The sequence below is a fragment of the Capricornis sumatraensis genome, chromosome 10, assembly GCF_032405125.1.
Source record: "Capricornis sumatraensis isolate serow.1 chromosome 10, serow.2, whole genome shotgun sequence".
NCBI classification, from domain to species: Eukaryota; Metazoa; Chordata; class Mammalia; order Artiodactyla; family Bovidae; genus Capricornis; species Capricornis sumatraensis.
In genome coordinates this window covers 58822527-58839621 of record NC_091078.1, presented here as the reverse complement: position 1 = coordinate 58839621, position 17095 = coordinate 58822527, and positions in this window count along the sequence as shown.

The window sequence follows — 17095 nt, the reverse complement described above, 5'->3', positions numbered from 1 at the left end:
TTTGACTTCTTTGGATGTCTTTTTAAGGCATCTCAGTTTATGAGGCTTCAAGCTGAATTCCTTATCTTCTCCTACCAGATCATCACCACCTCCAAAATTTTCTTATTTCAGTGGATGCCACTCCTGCTCATCCACTTGGGCAAGCCAGCAACCTGAGGGTTATCTTTGATAATCTTTCCCTCATTCCTCATAATCAGCCACTAATTACTGTGGATATTAACCTTCAATATGTGGATATTATCTCTGCAGTATGTACTCTATCTTCACCACCACCACAGTCTGAGCAAGGGTTTCCCGGTCTTTGGCACTATTTGTATTTCAGGCCAGATAATCCTTTGTTGTGGAGTCAGTTCTGTGTATCATAATTTAGTAACATCCCTGATCTTCACCCACTAAATGCCAGTGACATCCCTCCACACATAGTGGAACAACCAAAAATGTCTCCAGACATTGCCAAGTGTTTTCTAAGGGGTAAAATTTCTCAGTTTGAGAACCACTGGCCTAAGCTACCCTTGTCTCTCTCCTGGACATGGGCAGTGGTCTCACTTTCTTCCTTTCCAATCCATTTTCCCATCGCTGCCACCCTCCTCTTTTCAAAAGACAAATCTCACTGTGTCAGCCCCGTCCTTAACAGACACTTCTGTGCCAGCCATTTCTCAACCGATACAGACTCAAATCCTCAATATAACCTAAAAGGTCCTGCTCTGTCTGGTCCCAACCTTCCTTTCTCTACCTCTTTTAGTCTCATCCTCTTCTTACTTTATGCCCCGAGGGCACACCAGCTTTCTTTAAATTTGTTAATTTGGCTGGACCAGGTCTTAGTTGTGGCATACGGGATCTTTAGTTGCGGTGTGCAAACGCTTTGTTGTGGCATGTGGGATCTAGTTCCCTGCCCAGGGATTGAACCTGGACCCCCTGCATTGGGAATGTGGAGTCTTAGCCATTGGTCCGCCAGGGAAATCTCCAGTTTTTCAAATATATTTCCTCCTGCCATAGGCCAGTTGCACATAATTTCCTTTGCCTTTGCCTAAGGGACAGGGTAGTGTCTGCCTCTTCTTTTATTTTTCCCTAACTAGTTCTGGTTTATACTTCCAGTCTCAGCTCAGTCGCATCCACCCTTCAGTTACATGCTCCCTCAGTGGGCTTTTCTTTCCTTCAGCTGTGGTTTCATTATGGCAGTTGTGGAGCAAGTGACACCTGTTGCCTCCCACCAGGAGCAGCAGTACCAGGGTGTCAACCCAGGTTTGCAGGTGTCAGGGTCGCCAAGAAAGAGAGAACTTACACAGGCTCTGGATGGAACAACGCTTTCGCCCCGTAAAGAGACAGAACAAGAGCAGCTTTAACAGCCAGCATCCATCCCCTGTGGTCAGCGGGTCTCACTCCACAGCCCAGAGTAAGACAGGGAGATGGTGCATGGACCCCTTTTCTGCTGCAGTTGAAGGACACCCTCTCCCGCACATGGGTTTGAAATTCAAAAAGGTGGGGACATGCCTGAGGGCTAATGAGCCAGATGCCCAAGCAGAACAAAAAAGTACACATCAAACCTGGAACAGGAGAAGATGTTCCAAAACAAAGAAGTATGGCTGGTTCAGGCTGTAGGGCTTTTTCTCTCTTTGTAAGGAAGTGTTCCAGGCCCAGGGCAACCCTTCCAGGCAGGAGGCAGGAAGCTGCATGTGACTGTCTTCCGCAACAATGATTTCTGATGAGTCTGTCTCTGCCTACTAGATGGTAAATCCCATGCAAGTAAAAACCATGCTATTTTTACTCACCATGATATTCTTAGTGTCTACCACAGTCAAGCAGCTAGTAAATTCTCAATAAATATAAGTCAAATGGACAGAATGCTGTCTTACAAATGGAGGATATTAACTCTTTGACTGTCTTATATGACACATACTTTTCCCCAGTTTTCCATTTAAGAGTCAGCATTTTTACAAGCTACTGCTGTCTTTCTGACTGCATGTTGCAGCTTGAAGTCTTTGAGTTGAACAAAGCATATCTAATTGGAGATAGTTCATAGTTGCTCATAGACCAGAGGGACAGCTGGGTTATCCAAAGGGATGTTAAACTAATATTTAGGAAACCTGACTTCTTAGTCTCAGCTCTAATTACCAGCAGGTACATGACCCTGAACACATCTCTAGACTTCCTGGATCCTCAGGTTGTTGTTGTTGTTGTTGTTTTTAACCTGTGAAATGGAGACAGTAGTTATCATCTGTCTATGATTCCATTATTTTTGAAAGCTTAAGGCTAGAGATATACATCATTAGTGGATGGGAATGGTTGGAGTTTGGAGAGAGACTAGAGATGACCAGGAGTAAAGGTCTAATAATGGAGCCTCACGGTGGAAGCCAAATTGCCAGAGGTCATGAAGAATGGTTAAGGAGGAAGTGGAACAGGTGTGTGTGAGCATATGCCCCAGATGACCTTAATTCCTGCTCTCTTCTAAAGCAGTCCTCACCTTCACTGTTTGAACCAAACTTAAATCCCACTGCAATGCATCACCTCATGTTTCTTAATGTTCTTTTGCTGCTCTAATGAATTAAAGTATAGCAAAAGGAGCAGTTTTTCTCTGAACTTATGGTATGTAACATTTTTATGTGGATGATTTAGAGCATATATATATATATAGTTGGAGTTATTGTGAGGAATTGGCTCATGTGGTTATGAAGGCTGAGAAGTCCCAGGATCTGCTATTTTTGACAAGCTAGAAACCCAGGAGAACCAATGCTGTACTTCTAGTCTGAGGCTGAAGGCCTGAGAACCAGGAGAGCTGATGGTGTAATTTCGATGTTTCAGTTTGAGTCCATGTCTGAAGATAGGAGAAGACTAATGTCCCAGCTCTAAGACAGTCATGCAGAAAGTACACTGTCCCTATTCTGCCAGTATTTGTTTAACCAGCTGAGCATTTGAAGATCCAGTCAAGCTAACACACAAAATTAACCATTATGAAAGCCAATTGCCTCTTCTTAAATTTTATGATTCTGGTCCCGGATCCAAGACTTGCCTGGGTGGTATCATATAGGGCAAGTCATGCCTTGCATTAAGTGTTCTGGGCTAGAAAAACTTTGTTCCAACATGCTTTTGTGGAAGACATTCAGGAAGATTGACAAATGTGCTTTGGGACAATGGCTCTAGAGTCTCATTTATAAAGGAGAAAAGCAATTTAGAACCAGATGGGTGAAATTAAAACTTAAGATCAGTGTGTGATTCCAGGTGATGTGGAGGCTCAGAAGATGAATGAATCCTTCCCCTGTGGTAGCTCACTGCGAGTCTCCAACCTCCTACACCTACTCCAGTGCCAGACCTCACTGAATGCCCCAGCTTTCGTGCAACACCGTCTACGCCTTTGACCCTTCTTTCTTCTACACTCATAAGCCCACTCAGTGGACCAGCCCAGTATATTCCACCTCACAATTGCCTCCACACCACTTCCATTTTCCATTCATTTAAAAAATTTGATTTAGTGGCCTCATGTTCCAAGCACTGTTCGAGGTGCCGGGTCTGGGCAGGAAATGAGTGACACCTGGGGGATTGAGTTCACTCCTGTCCTTCACCCTCTCATTCCAGCTCTCTTATCACTGGTTCAGACTTTTTCCCAGCCTCCAAGGATCTGCCCCACCTTCCCCTCTTAGCCATCTTACTTAGTTTTCACTTTTTTTTTTTTTTTGGCAATCATGGACACTTTTTGCAGTCTGGTGAAGCTGATGGACATTCTCAGAATCGTTTTTGTGTTTTTTTTTTTTAATGTATAAATAAAGCACATAGATTTGCAAAGAAATCTTTATGTTGAAATGCATTTTTAAAATGTTTAAAAAATCAGACTTGTGTTGTATATACTTCGTTATTAGCTCATTAAGTCATGAGGTCCAGTAGCAGATCTAATGCCTGGTTTAATTTCAAAGTGTGATGAGGTAATGTGACATGAAAATATCTGTGATTTCTCTTGGTGACAAAATCACAGATCTTGCCAATACCATTATGCTTTGTTGACTATATTCATAATTGAAGGAAGCACTCCATTTCCTGAAGATAAAAAAGTATACCCCCCTGCCCCATGCAAGGACGTAAGCCCCCTGAGTTTTGTCTGTGGACTCCAGTTTAGAACCTTCTGGATAATTCTTATAGCACAACTGTCGGTTTCTGGCTCAAAATCTTTTGACGATTCATTCATTCAACAATCAATTCTCACTGCCTGCTGAAATGTCTATCAACCTGGCTTTCAAAGATCTGCTTCTGCCAATTTTTTTTCTGCCTTAAAAAATTTACTGATATTGTATATACTATTATTTTGCCACTTGCCTTTTTCATTCGAAAGATTTCCCCCTCTGAGGTTTATCCATGTTGTTATCTATTTTGTTGCTGTTGTTTATGGATAAGTCATGTCTGACTCTTTGTGACCCCATACACTGTAGCATGCCAGGCTCCTTTGTTCTCCACTATCTCCTGGGGTTTGCTCAAATTTATATCCATTGAGTCAGTGATGCTATCTAACCATGGTAGTTAAAACCCCTGAAAACTAAAACCTCTTTGGGGTCTGAGGAACTTGTGTTCTAGGCCAGTTCTACCTGAGTCATAGATTGGTACATACTAAATCTCCCTTAGACTTGGGCCCTGTCTATGCCAGGGACTGGGCAGGCATGGGCAGCCCAGTCAAAACCTTTCAGGTGGGGTAAGATTTAAAAACAAGTGCTTCACTTGTCCCTTTGGGCACCAATTTTGATTGCAATCTCTTTCCATTTTTTATCACCTGATTTAGGGGAATGAAATTCTACACTCCTTGTTGGAATATGCCTACTTCCTTCTTCACTTGACCGGCTTTAAATTATCTTTTTTCCTGCTTGATTGGCTCCTACATTATTCTCATAGTTTTCTTGTTTGGCTATAGCCACAGTTCTATTGTTATTTTATTAACAGTCTTCTCTACAAGGTGCCTTTGTTTACAATTACAGCTAATTTTTAAAAAAGAATTCCTCCTTTCTACTTAAAAATTTTTGTTGTCCTTTTTAAGTTCTTGAGCAAAATAGTTAGCTTATTATTTTGTAAAATTCCTGTCTTCTATATAAATATATCTGTGATTACATTCCAAGGCTATGCTCTTTACTACAAATGCCACTTCAGCTACGTTCCACAAGTTTTCATAAAGAACATTTTTGTTATTATTCAGTGCTAAATATTTTGTGATTTATATTATAATATTCTTTGATCCATTGATTTTTTTAAAATGTCTTTTCTTAGTTTCCAAAAGTATGAGGTTTGGGAGCAAAATTTTTCTTTTTTTAAACTTTTTATTTTGTACTGGGGTATAGCAGCTTAACAATGCTGTGATAGTTCCAGGTGAACAGCAAAGGGACTCAGCCATACATATACATGTATCCACTCTCCCCCAAATTCCCTGGGAGCAAGATTTTTATAATTGCTTTAGAGTTTATATTATACTGTAGTTAGTGAATTTAGTGTGTATGATAGTTTTAATATTGCCTGCTTTAATATTGCCTTTGTGGTCACATACTTTGTCAAAAGTGTAGATAATTTATCGGACTCCCAATGGCAGTGGTGTAAAGAACCTGCCTGCCAATGCAGGAGACATGAGACGCAGGTTTGATCCCTGGGTCAGGTAGATCCCCTGGAGCAGAGCATGGCAATCCACTCCAATATTCTTGCTTGCAGAGTTCCATGGACAGAGGATCCTGGCAGACTACAGTCCATAGGGTTGCAAAGAGTCAGACATGACTGAGGCAACTTAGCATGAATAGACTCATGCTTTTAGGATTCAGTTGGAAAATGTTTATATGCATAATGTTCCTGGTTTTTGAGTATAGTTTTTAAGTTTTAGCAAATGAGCAGAGTCCAGTGACTGCCTACCACAATAGAACCAGAGCCATTCTAGCAACCTCTACTGCTCTTTTGTAGCCAACCTCTTCCCTCACCGCCAAAGCACCTGGCAATCTCTAATCTGTCTTCTGCTCCTTTCATTTTGCTTTCTCTAAGACCTTCCCTTTCACTTTTCACTTTCACGCATTGGAGAAGGAAATGGCAACCCACTCCAGTGTTCTTGCCTGGAGAATACCAAGGACGGTGGAGCCTGGTGGGCTGCCGTCTCTGGGGTCGCACAGAGTCGGACACGACTGAAGCGACTTAGCAGCAGCAGCAGCAGAATGTCATGTAAATAAAATCATAAACTATGTGACTTGTTCAGTCCGACTACTTTTATGTCGCGTAATGCATTTGAGGTTCATCCATATGGTTGCATGTGTCAATAATTCATGCATTTTTATTGCCGGATTGTATTTCATTGTATGGATATTCCACAGTCTGTTTATCCATTCACCAGCTGAAGGACATTTGTAAGATTTTCAGTAACACTGTATGTTTTAAATTATTGGGAATAGAAGATGATATACATCATATATACATATATATGAAGCTTTTTGTGTTGTTCAAATTTTCTATAGACTTAGAAAAGTATCGTCTGTTGGGTCTATCACTTTCTGGGAGAGATATTTTAAAACCTCCCAGATGAGAGTATATTTGCTGTTATCTCCTTATAACCCCTGTGGTGTTTTATTTTTATATGAGAAGCCTATGCTGTTAGTTTCATACAGGTACAGGATTGTTATATCTTCCAGGTGACTTGTTCCTGTTACCACTAAGCAAAATTCCTCTTTATCCCTAATGTTTACTGTCTTAAAGTCCTTCCTATCCAGTATGAAGATTGCCGTGCCATTTGTCCCAACCCCAGATACATTCCCTGCCTTCTCTTCCCTGCTCTGGCCCACAGACTGCATCAGCCAAGCTCTCTTGCCAGCTGCCTTGTGGTTAGGTCGCCAGTGGGAGGCAGGAGTTGTAGAATGGAGAAGAGATCAAGTATTTCTTGGTCCCCCCTCCTCCATCTAAGCTCCATTATCTGGTGGAAGCCATGTTCCTCCATGGCTGATGGAGATCTCTCCTCGGGGTTCAAGCATACTCTGGGGTCTGACAAGACTTATTCCTCCTGTCATTTCCAGCCTGAGAGTAGCAGCAGCTTCTCTCTGTTTTTCTTGCCTGTTTATTTCCTGAATTCCACCTCCCTACGTGGTTTGTCCCTAAGCCATCTTATCTGGATTCTGCTGGGATGCAGGTTTTATGTGCTTTTTAAAACCACTCCATGTTTAAGGTAAATTTGTAACTGCTGATTCATGTTTATTTATTTTCTATCATCTTATTTACTGATCTTCATTTTCTGTACTTTATCTCTTTGTCTTTGCTTCTTTTCCCCCTCTTTCCTGCCTTTCCAAATTGAGTTTTCTTTATTCCCTTGTTTTCCATTCACCAGTTTTGAATATATACATTCTATTTTTATTCTTCTGTTGGTTACTATGACGTAGTAAGAAATATATATTTGGTCCCTGCTCTTGGTTCCTGACACAGAGTTCCTAAATCCCTTGGAAGTTCCTAGGTGATAGAAACATCTTTTGTGCTAATGAGACAAGTCTTGCTAGACTCATGGGTGGCTGGTCACCAGGAAGGTCAAACTTGACTAGAAGCTTGGAACTTTCAGCCCCTGCCATCCTCCTGGGAGGAGAGGGACTGCAGATTGATTAATCATCAATCATAGGGACTTCTCTGGTGGCTCATTGGTAAAGAATCCACCTGCCACTGTAGGAGACACAGGTTTGACCCCTGGTCCAGGATCCACACATTGCAACTAGAGTAGCCCCAACTTGCCATAACTAGAGAAAGGCCCACACAGCAGCAAAGACCCAGCACAGCCAAAATTAATGAAAAAGGAGTGAGCTGGGAAACATATCCGTGTGCCAAGAGGGTGGCTCATCCCAATTCCACTGCCCCTGGAACATTTCTGGTTCTCACCTTATGTACTTACTTATCTGACTGTTCATCTGTATCCATTATTATATCCTTCATAATAAATTGATAAATGTGTTTCCCTATAGCAAATTATTAAGCCTGAGGAGAAGGTTGTGGGAACCCCCATTAGTAGCCAAGTAAATCAGAGAGCTTTGGGTGCCAACCTGAGACCGTGATTGGCATCTGAAGCAGAGGCAGTCTTGGAGAACTGAGCCCTTAACCTATATAGTCTGCACGAACTCCAGGCAGTTAGTATCATCATTGAATTCTGGGACATCCAGACAACACGAAGAATTAGTGTTGAGAAAAAACCTGCACACATTTGGGGTCAGAAGTGTTGAGATCAGAGGAAAAATATTCTCTCCTTCCTTTTAGTTACTCTTTTGTCTTTAACATGTATGCTCTGCTATGTAAAATATATGCTTGATGAAGATACTCTGTGTCTTTATTTTACTCCCAAAGAGTACACATTCTCTAAAATGCAGCCACTCTGATCCCCTCTCCCATCTCCCGCTTTTGCTGCGATTTATCCATTGTATTAGTTTACTCAGGTTGCCGTAACAAAATATGACACACTGGATGGCTTGTTGTCATGTTTAATCACTCAGTTGTGTCTGACTCTTTGTGACTCCATGGACTGTGGTCTGCCATCCTCCTCTGTCCATGGGATTCTCCAGGCAAGAATACCAGAGTGGGTAGCCATGTCCTTCTACAGGGGATCCTCCTGAACCATGGATCAAACCTAAGCACATTCTTTTTTTTTTTTTTGGCTACATGGCATGTGGGATCTTAGTTCCCCAACCAGGGAATGAACTTGTGACTCTTGCAATGGAAGCATGGAGTCTTAACCACTGGACCACCAGGAAAGCCCCGAGTTGGGTGGTTTAAACAACAGGAATTTATTTTCTCACAGTTTTGGAGAAAAGAAGTCCAAGATCAAGGTGCTGTCAGAGTTAGTTTCTGGTGAGAACCCTCTTCCTGGCCTACAGATGGGCACCTTCTCTCTGTGTCCTCTCATGGCTTTCCCTGCAAGGATGAGAGAGAGAGAGAGAGCGAGCTAGGAAGCGGGGGGGTGTCTGGTGTTTCTTTCTCTTCTTAGAATATATGTTTGGATAGTTTATCACTTGGTAAATGAATTTTTTAAGGCAACTGAGAGGTGACTGAAATGAACATTTCTATGGAGAGATCTGGTCTCACTTGATTTCATGAAATAGTCCCCCAAATAATAATAACCATGAAATGTATACACACGTATACTCTAGCACATGCACTTTAAAAATACAAAAGCAGAACCTGTCAAGTAAGAATTTTCCCCGTTAGTCCCATATCCACATATTCCCAAGAAACTATTAGTCCAGTTCCCAGGGTGAGTCTGGGATCCATGTGGAGGTTTATGAAAATTTGAGTACATTATGTGAAATGCCGGGCTGGATGAAGCACAAGCTGGAATCAAGATTGCTTGGGAGAAATATCAATAACCTCAGATACGCAGATGACACCACCCTTATGGCAAAAAGCGAACTAAAGAGCCTCTTGATGAAAGTGAAAGAGGAGAGTGAAAAAGTTGGCTTTAAAACTCAACATTCAGAAAACTAAGATCATGGCATCCAGTCCCGTCACTTCATGGTAAATAGATGGGGAAACAATGGAAACAGTGAGAGACTTTATTTTTGGGTCTCCAAAATCACTGCAGATAGTGACTGCAGCCATGAAATTAAAAGACACTTGCTCCTTGGAAGAAAAGCTATGACAAACCTAGACTGTATATTAAAAAGCAGAGAAACTACCAACATAGGTCCATCTAGTCAAGGCTATTGTTTTTCCAGCAGTCATGTATGGATGCGAGAGTTGGACTATAAAGAAAGCTGAGCACCGAAGAACTGATGCTTTTGAACTGTGGTGTTGGAGAAGACCTTGAGAGTCCCTTGGACTGCAAGGAGATCTAACCGTCCATCCTAAAGGAAATCAGTCCTGAATATTCATTGGATGGACTGATGCTGAAGCTGAAACTCCAATACATCGGCCACCTGATTAGAAGAACTGACTCACTGGAAAAGACCCTGATGCTGGGAAAGATTGAAGGCAGGAGGAGAAGGGGACAACAGAGGATGAGATGGTTGGATGGCATCACCGACTCAATGGACATGAGTTTGAGGACATTCAGGGAGTTGGTGACAGACAGGGAAGCCTGGTGTGCTGCAATCCATGGGGTTGCAAAGAGTCGGACATGACTGAGTGAATGAACTGAACTGAATAAAGGAAAGGAAAAATAAAAGAATAAGAGAAATTGGGAATTCCATGATGGTTCCGTGGTTAGGACTCGACACTTTCATCCTTGTGGCCCAGATTCAGTCCCTGTTTGGGGAACTAAGATCCTCCAAGCTGAGTGACATGGCCAGAAAACAAAAACCAAAGGACCAAAAAAAAAGAGTGGAATGGATGAATTGCTCCATTGAATTCATTTCTGTCAACGATTGTTTTCTCTCTTTCTAAAAGGAACATATTTCTGTAAGGAAGAAAACAGATTTTAATGGAAGAATAAAGTAATCTCTTCTGCTTGCTCCTCAAGGCCTGGCTTCCTCATCTTGCACCCCCAGAGTAACTCTCCAGGGGGTGCTCTAAGCCCTTGAATGTACTCAAGGGCTGTAACATTAAGGGGAGACAGTAAAACTCATTATTGCCCTTTTGGAGAAAATAGTTTTGTTTTTTAGTTTTGGTTCACCATTTTTTAACATCTTTCTAGCCTCTTTGGGTAGTGAGGGAATGGGGAAATTTGCAAAAATGTTCTGCAAAAGATTTTCTTTCCCTGAGGTTTTACAAATTTGAAGAATGCAAATGATTGATTAATTCTTATATGCTAAGTCTGCAGCCCTGTGTCCCTGACTTTTCTGGGCACTCTCAGAGTATTTTGCTATATCAGAGGCCCAAATAAGCACAGCTAAAAGTTTTATCAGTGTTACTGGTACTATAGATATGATGGGGATGTGTGTTGCTAACGTGACTCAGCTCAGGAGTTCCCACCTCCTCAGGTACAATCATAGGGTTTCTACCACTGTGGGTGTCCAGGATCTCAGCCAGGTTTATGTTTTCCTGGGCTATTCCTGGATGGAGTTGAATGCGACAGGGCACTCAGATAGGGACAGAACCAAGTCCCATTGCGGTGAAGGGTTTTGCTTCTTTGAGAAATCACCAGGTGAAGAGCTGAGGTATCCGAAGTGAGATTCTGCTGCAAAAATAGAAAAACTGGAGAAGGTGGAATGTTCAGCTGGTGAGACCTCAGGCTTCTGATAGTGCCTTTCCCAATGGTCCTGCCCAACACAGCTGCATGGGATGGCATTCACATGGACGTCAGCCTTGGCGTCATGCAGCATGCAACCTACCCAACCAAACGCACTCACCTGGGCTTGACTGGACATGCAGGCTTCCCCTCAGTCCCTACTTCTTTCACGTTTATCTCCATAACTTCTACAGGGTCAACTTCCAAGCCTGGAAATCCACGTGTCTACCTTCTTGAGCTGCTCAAACAGTCCTTGTGGGATTGTTGGAAGACACAATCCTTCATGCCTTTAGGAACTGTGAACGGGTTTTGGATGCTAATGATTCTGTCTCCCATAATGATGGGCTGTCAAGATTGTTGCTTATGGGCTTCCCTGGTGACTCAGTGGTAAAGAATCCCCCTTGCAATGCAGGAGACACGGGTTCAATCCCTGGTCCAAGAGGATCCCACATGCTGTGGAGCAGCTGAGCCCATTTGCCACAACTATTGCACCTGTGCTCTAGAGCCCAGGGACCTCAACTACCGAGCCCGTGTGCCACAACTGCTGACGCCCCTGCACTTCGAACCTGTGCTGTACAAGGGAAGCCACTGCACTAAGAAGCCCGTGCACTGCAATGAGAAGGTAGCCCTTGTTCATCGTAACTCGAGAAAACACCTGCACGGCAATGAAGAGCCAGCATAGCCAAAAATAAATAAAATTATAAGAAAGGATGGAGGAACTCGTTTAAAAAATTATTGTATAAATATGTATATTTAAACACATATATTGGTGTTTTTCTTTCTGGCTTACTTCATTCTGTATAATCGGCTCCAGTTTCATCCACCTCGTTAGAACTGATTCAAATGTATTCTTTTTAATGGCTGAGTAATACTCCATAGTGTATATGTACCACAGCTTTCTTATCCATTCATCTGCTGATGGACATCTAGGTTGCTTCCATGTCCTGGCTATTATAAACAGTGCTGCAATGAACACTGGGGTACACGTGTCTCTTTCAGTTCTGGTTTCCTCGGTGTGTATGCCCAGCAGTGGGATTGCTGGGTCATAAGGCAGTTCTATTTGTAGTTTTTCAAGGAATCTCCACACTGTTCTCCCTAGTGACTGTACTAGTTTGCATTCCCACCAACAGTGTAAGAGGGTTCCCTTTTCTCCACACCCTCTCTATATATGGAATTTAGAAAGAAGGTAATGATAACCCTGTATGCGAGACAGCAAAAGAGACACAGATGTAAAGAACAGACTTTTGGACTCTGTGGGAGAGGGAGAGGGTGGGATGGTTTGGGAGAATGGCATTGAAACATGTTTACTATCATGTAAGAAACGAATCACTAGTCTAGGTTCGATACAGGATACAGGATGCTTGGGGCTGGTGCACTGGGATGACCCAGAGAGATGGTATGGGGAGAGTGGTGGGAGGGGGGTTCACGGTTGGGAACTCATGTACACCTGTGGTGGATTCATGTCAATGTATGGCAAAACCAATACAATATTGTAAAGTAAAAAAATAAAATTTAAATTAAAAAAAATGAAGACATGTTCAGTTAAAAAAAAAAACATATATAAATATAGAAAATATCTATGGGTGGCTCAGATGGTAAAGAATCTGCCTGCAATGCAGGAGACCTGGGTTCAGTATCTGGGTTGGGAAGATCCCCTGGAGGAGGGCATGGCAACCCACTCCAATATTCTTGCCTAGAGAATCCCCATGGACAGAGGAGCCTGGCAGGCTACAGTCCCTGGGATTGCAAAGAGCTGGATATGACTGAGTGACTGAGAACAGCACAGTAATATTATAATGTATTATAATACACATATAATATATGAATTCATGAATATAAATCTAGAGTTTGTGTCTAGGGCTAAGAGAGGCATAGGCAGGAACACACAAGGGTAGGTACTATGACTAGTCTTTTTTTTTTTTGACTAGTCTCTTTTTATAAACATTACAGCTTAGAGAGGTATAATGATTTGGCCAAGAGCCCCCTAATGTGTGATAAAGGTAATTCCTAGTTTGTCTGATCCCATTATGGTGAAACTGTTCTGCCTGATTAGTGATTTCTAGTGAGAGAGGAGAGTAAAATGAGCTTACTGAAGTACACTTCATATACAGTAAAATGCACAAGTCTTAAATGTTTAGTTCAATGAATTTGGAATGTGTAAACACCACACAATTCAAGATATAGAACATAGTCATCACTCCAGAATGTTTCATCATACCTCCTCCCAGGGGTCATCACTGTTCCGATGTCTGTCATCATGAATACGTTTTGCATGGTTTTGAACTTCATATAAAAGAAATGGCACGGTACGTACAGGCTCCCAAGCGTGGCTTCTTACTCTAGGTGACGGGCGTGTGTGCTAGTGCATGCTCATGGGCTGCTGGGTCTTGTTTGCCCTTCTTGGTGACACATTAAATATAAAGCCAGAAATGAACAACACACACTATGAATGGATGAGCTGAGTCACAGATGTTCTGTAGATTTTTAATAGCTGAGTTTGGGGTGAGGCAACATCTCAAGTGAATTGGCTACGTTTATATTTGTTTCAAGCACAATAATGAAAATCATTGCCTGGGTAACGTTTATCTGTGTTTAATAACTTCCATTCTTTAATCGCATTAGATGTTCATTTGGAAACAAAATGAATTCCATTGGAAAAGCACTGCTTGAGAAAATGCTTTATCCCACTTGATCATAATGCAGACAGTAATGAGTATTGAAATCTCAAGTTTTTAAAGGCTAGGGGCCATCCTCTGTTTCTTCCGTTTCTTTATAGCACTATGCTGGGTAGAAACGCACCTGAAGGATAAAGAGAACTGCTAGCTACTGGCCTTGAACTGGGCAGGGAGAGTCTTGCTTTTCCCCTTTCTTTTCTCTCCTCTTTCATTAGTGTTACCATAAGTGTTGGTACAGGCAGAAAAGAGAAAGGCTTCATGTCCTGCAAGTCATCTTCTCTTTTGTCTCTTAAAGGCAGAGGAACTAGGCGATACTGATTCAGGCATTGCTGTTTCCTACTTGTGTGACTTTGGGCAGGTGACATCCTTTCCGTGCCTCCAGTTCCTCAGCTAGGAACTGTGATGAACATTGGGGTGCAGATATCTTTTTAAATTAGAGTTTTCACCTTTTCCGGACATACGCCCATGGCCCAGGAGTGTAATTACTGGATCGGATGGTAGCTCTATTCAAAGGAACCTCCTTACTGTTCTCCATAGTGGCTGTTACCAATTTACATTGCCACCAACAAGTGTATGAGGGTACCCTTTCCTCCAAATGCTCTCCAGAATTTGTTAATAAAGTTTTCTTTTCTCCAGTTTACTTTATTGTAAGAATATAGTATATAATACATATAATACACAAAATATGTGTTAATCAACTGTTTTTGTTATTGGTAAGGCTTGTGGTCAACAGTAGGCTATTAGAAGTTAAGTTTTGGGGGTCAAAAGTTATATGCAGATTTTTGACTGTGTGGGGGTTGGCGTCCTTAACCCCCATGTTATTCAGGAGTCAACTGTATATAAATACTGTAGGATATAGGCTCTCCAAAGGAGGAATTTTAGTTTTGTTCACTAACGTAAGTCAAGAGTAATGCCTAGGACAATGTATATAATCAATAAATATTTAAGATATGGGTGCAGTTTAAAAGATTTGATAAGAATACAGATGGGGCTTTCAAAAGTAAAAATGTTCAAGACCTAAAAAGGTCTTAAAATAGCTCAGATGAGTTTTTGGATATGATCGAGGTGCTGGTTATGTTACATGTTGATGAGAGAACTTTGATAGATTCTTTGGGCTCCAGCTGATGACATGAAGGAGACAAAATTCAGAGGTGAATGAACCACATTTCATCAAAGCCTTTCTCAGGTTCTTCTATTTTAAAATTCTTCTGCCTCCTATTGTTATTTTTAGACAAGAAAGCTAAATGCATTCATTTGAATAATGTAATTTAAAAATGATTCTGGAGCAGTCAGGAAGTAGTAGTCTGCTAAGCTATACTCTTAACTTAAAATTTTAATTTTGATGTTAAAATTTAGTTAATTAAACTAAATTTAATTCTTAGTTTTAATTGTGAAGTTTTATGTTGTTTTTAAATATACAAATGTCAAGCTGTAAAGCCATCACAGTTTACATGGCATCAGTAATTATAGTGACAGCCACAGATATTAGCATGAACTCAATACCAAAATAAATCAGACTATGGATAATGGGAATCAAAGAAGACAAGCAGTAGGACTAAATAAATGAATATGTTTTGACTCTTTTTTCTTTAAGTTAGTTTTTATTTTGAAATTGTAAAGCCAGAAATTGCTCTTCTGATATAAGAAAAAATATGGTGAGCCAAGCAAAGGTATTTCCTGGCTTTTGCAAAATGGATGAAAACATGAGATATGGGGAAATTAAAAGTTTTCCACCCTTTATTTTTAAAGCAAAGATAAAATGTTGTAACCATATCCAAACATTGGTAGTATTTTTAGTATCTTTTCATATTTTATCAACCATTGCAATTTTAGTTTTGGCGAACTGGGCATACATATAATTTATTCATTTTTTTCTATTAGGTTGCTCACATTTTAAATATGTTTTTTGAAAAGGTAGACGATTAAAAATAAATTTTGTATCCAGAGACCCTCTACCTGCTGGGGTTTTAGAGGACTTGACAACATCATGTTATTGGTTGCAGGACCCAGGGATAGACGGCCTGGCACTGGCAACACGGCTATTAGCTCCTTTTAGTCTTGCTGTCTGTGACGTTGGGCACTCAGCTACAGACTTTACAGGCAAGGGCTGACCTTCTCAGTGTCTGCGTGTGTTACAGAACCAAACTTGGGCCAGTTCACGTGACGTACAGCAAAGCCAGTCTACTGATGTGGGGTTGTGGGGAAACTTATTGCAAAGTACCTGACAGGGAGCCAAGCAAGGAGAATGGGCAGCTCTTGCTCAAAAGAATCTGAACTCCCTAGTGGCTTTCGGGCAAGGTTTTTTAAAGACAAAGTGAGTTGCAAGGTGCATGATCCCCTTGGGCACATCATTCTGATTGGTTGGTAGTGAAATAATGGCATGATGTTTTGGGAATCTCAGTTATCAACCTGGTTCCAACTAGTCTGGTGTCTACCTACTGATAGTCAGCATGCAGTTACCTTCTTCCACCTGGTAGGGGTTTTAGTATCTGCAAAACAATGGAAGGATATAGGTCAGAATATTATCTAAAGGCCTTGAGGAGGAATAAAAAGTCCTTGAGTTTGTTTTATGGCTAAACTACTATTATTTTGCTTGATTAACTGTTTTCCTTTATTTCTGCATTTTCTAACTTCTCTGAGAAATTAATTTTAATTTAAAATTAAAATTGCTCTTTGGAATTCGAGGTCAAAGCCTCTACAAATAAGAGGCAGGGGACATGGTGGGGGGAGTGTGTCCCCAGGAAAGGCCCTGCAGGGTCCTGCTGGGATTCCTATGGAAGACAACGCACCAGAAGGAAGGTCCAGGCTCTGAGGACAAGCTGCATGGACACTGCCATTCATGGAAGATGAGTTCTGGCTGCTCCAGGAAGCCCACAAGGACATGTCCTGCCCTGACAGAGTCACTTGAGCCACCATGGAGAGATGGCAAGCACCCCCTCATACAGGACACTTGCCTCTATGATGCTTCCTCGACCTGGGGCCTGGATCCAGCAGCTGGACCAGAGTGGGCACAGAGGGCTGCCTTGGACCTGCCTCTCTGCAAAGACAACTGTCAGCCCTCATGGGAAAATTGCTGCACCTGCTTCCCCTGGAAGCATGCTGCACGCACAATGTAACCAGTGTCCCGTGGGGCTTCCTGTCACCCCTTCGATTTCTACTTCCCACGCCTTCCATTCTACAATGAAATCAAAAGTGGCTCCTACACTGTAAGCCAACTGCAGCCAAGGGAGAGGTCGCTGCACCCAGATGTGGTTTGTTCTGGCCCAGGGAGCCCCACGGAGGAGGTTCTATGCTA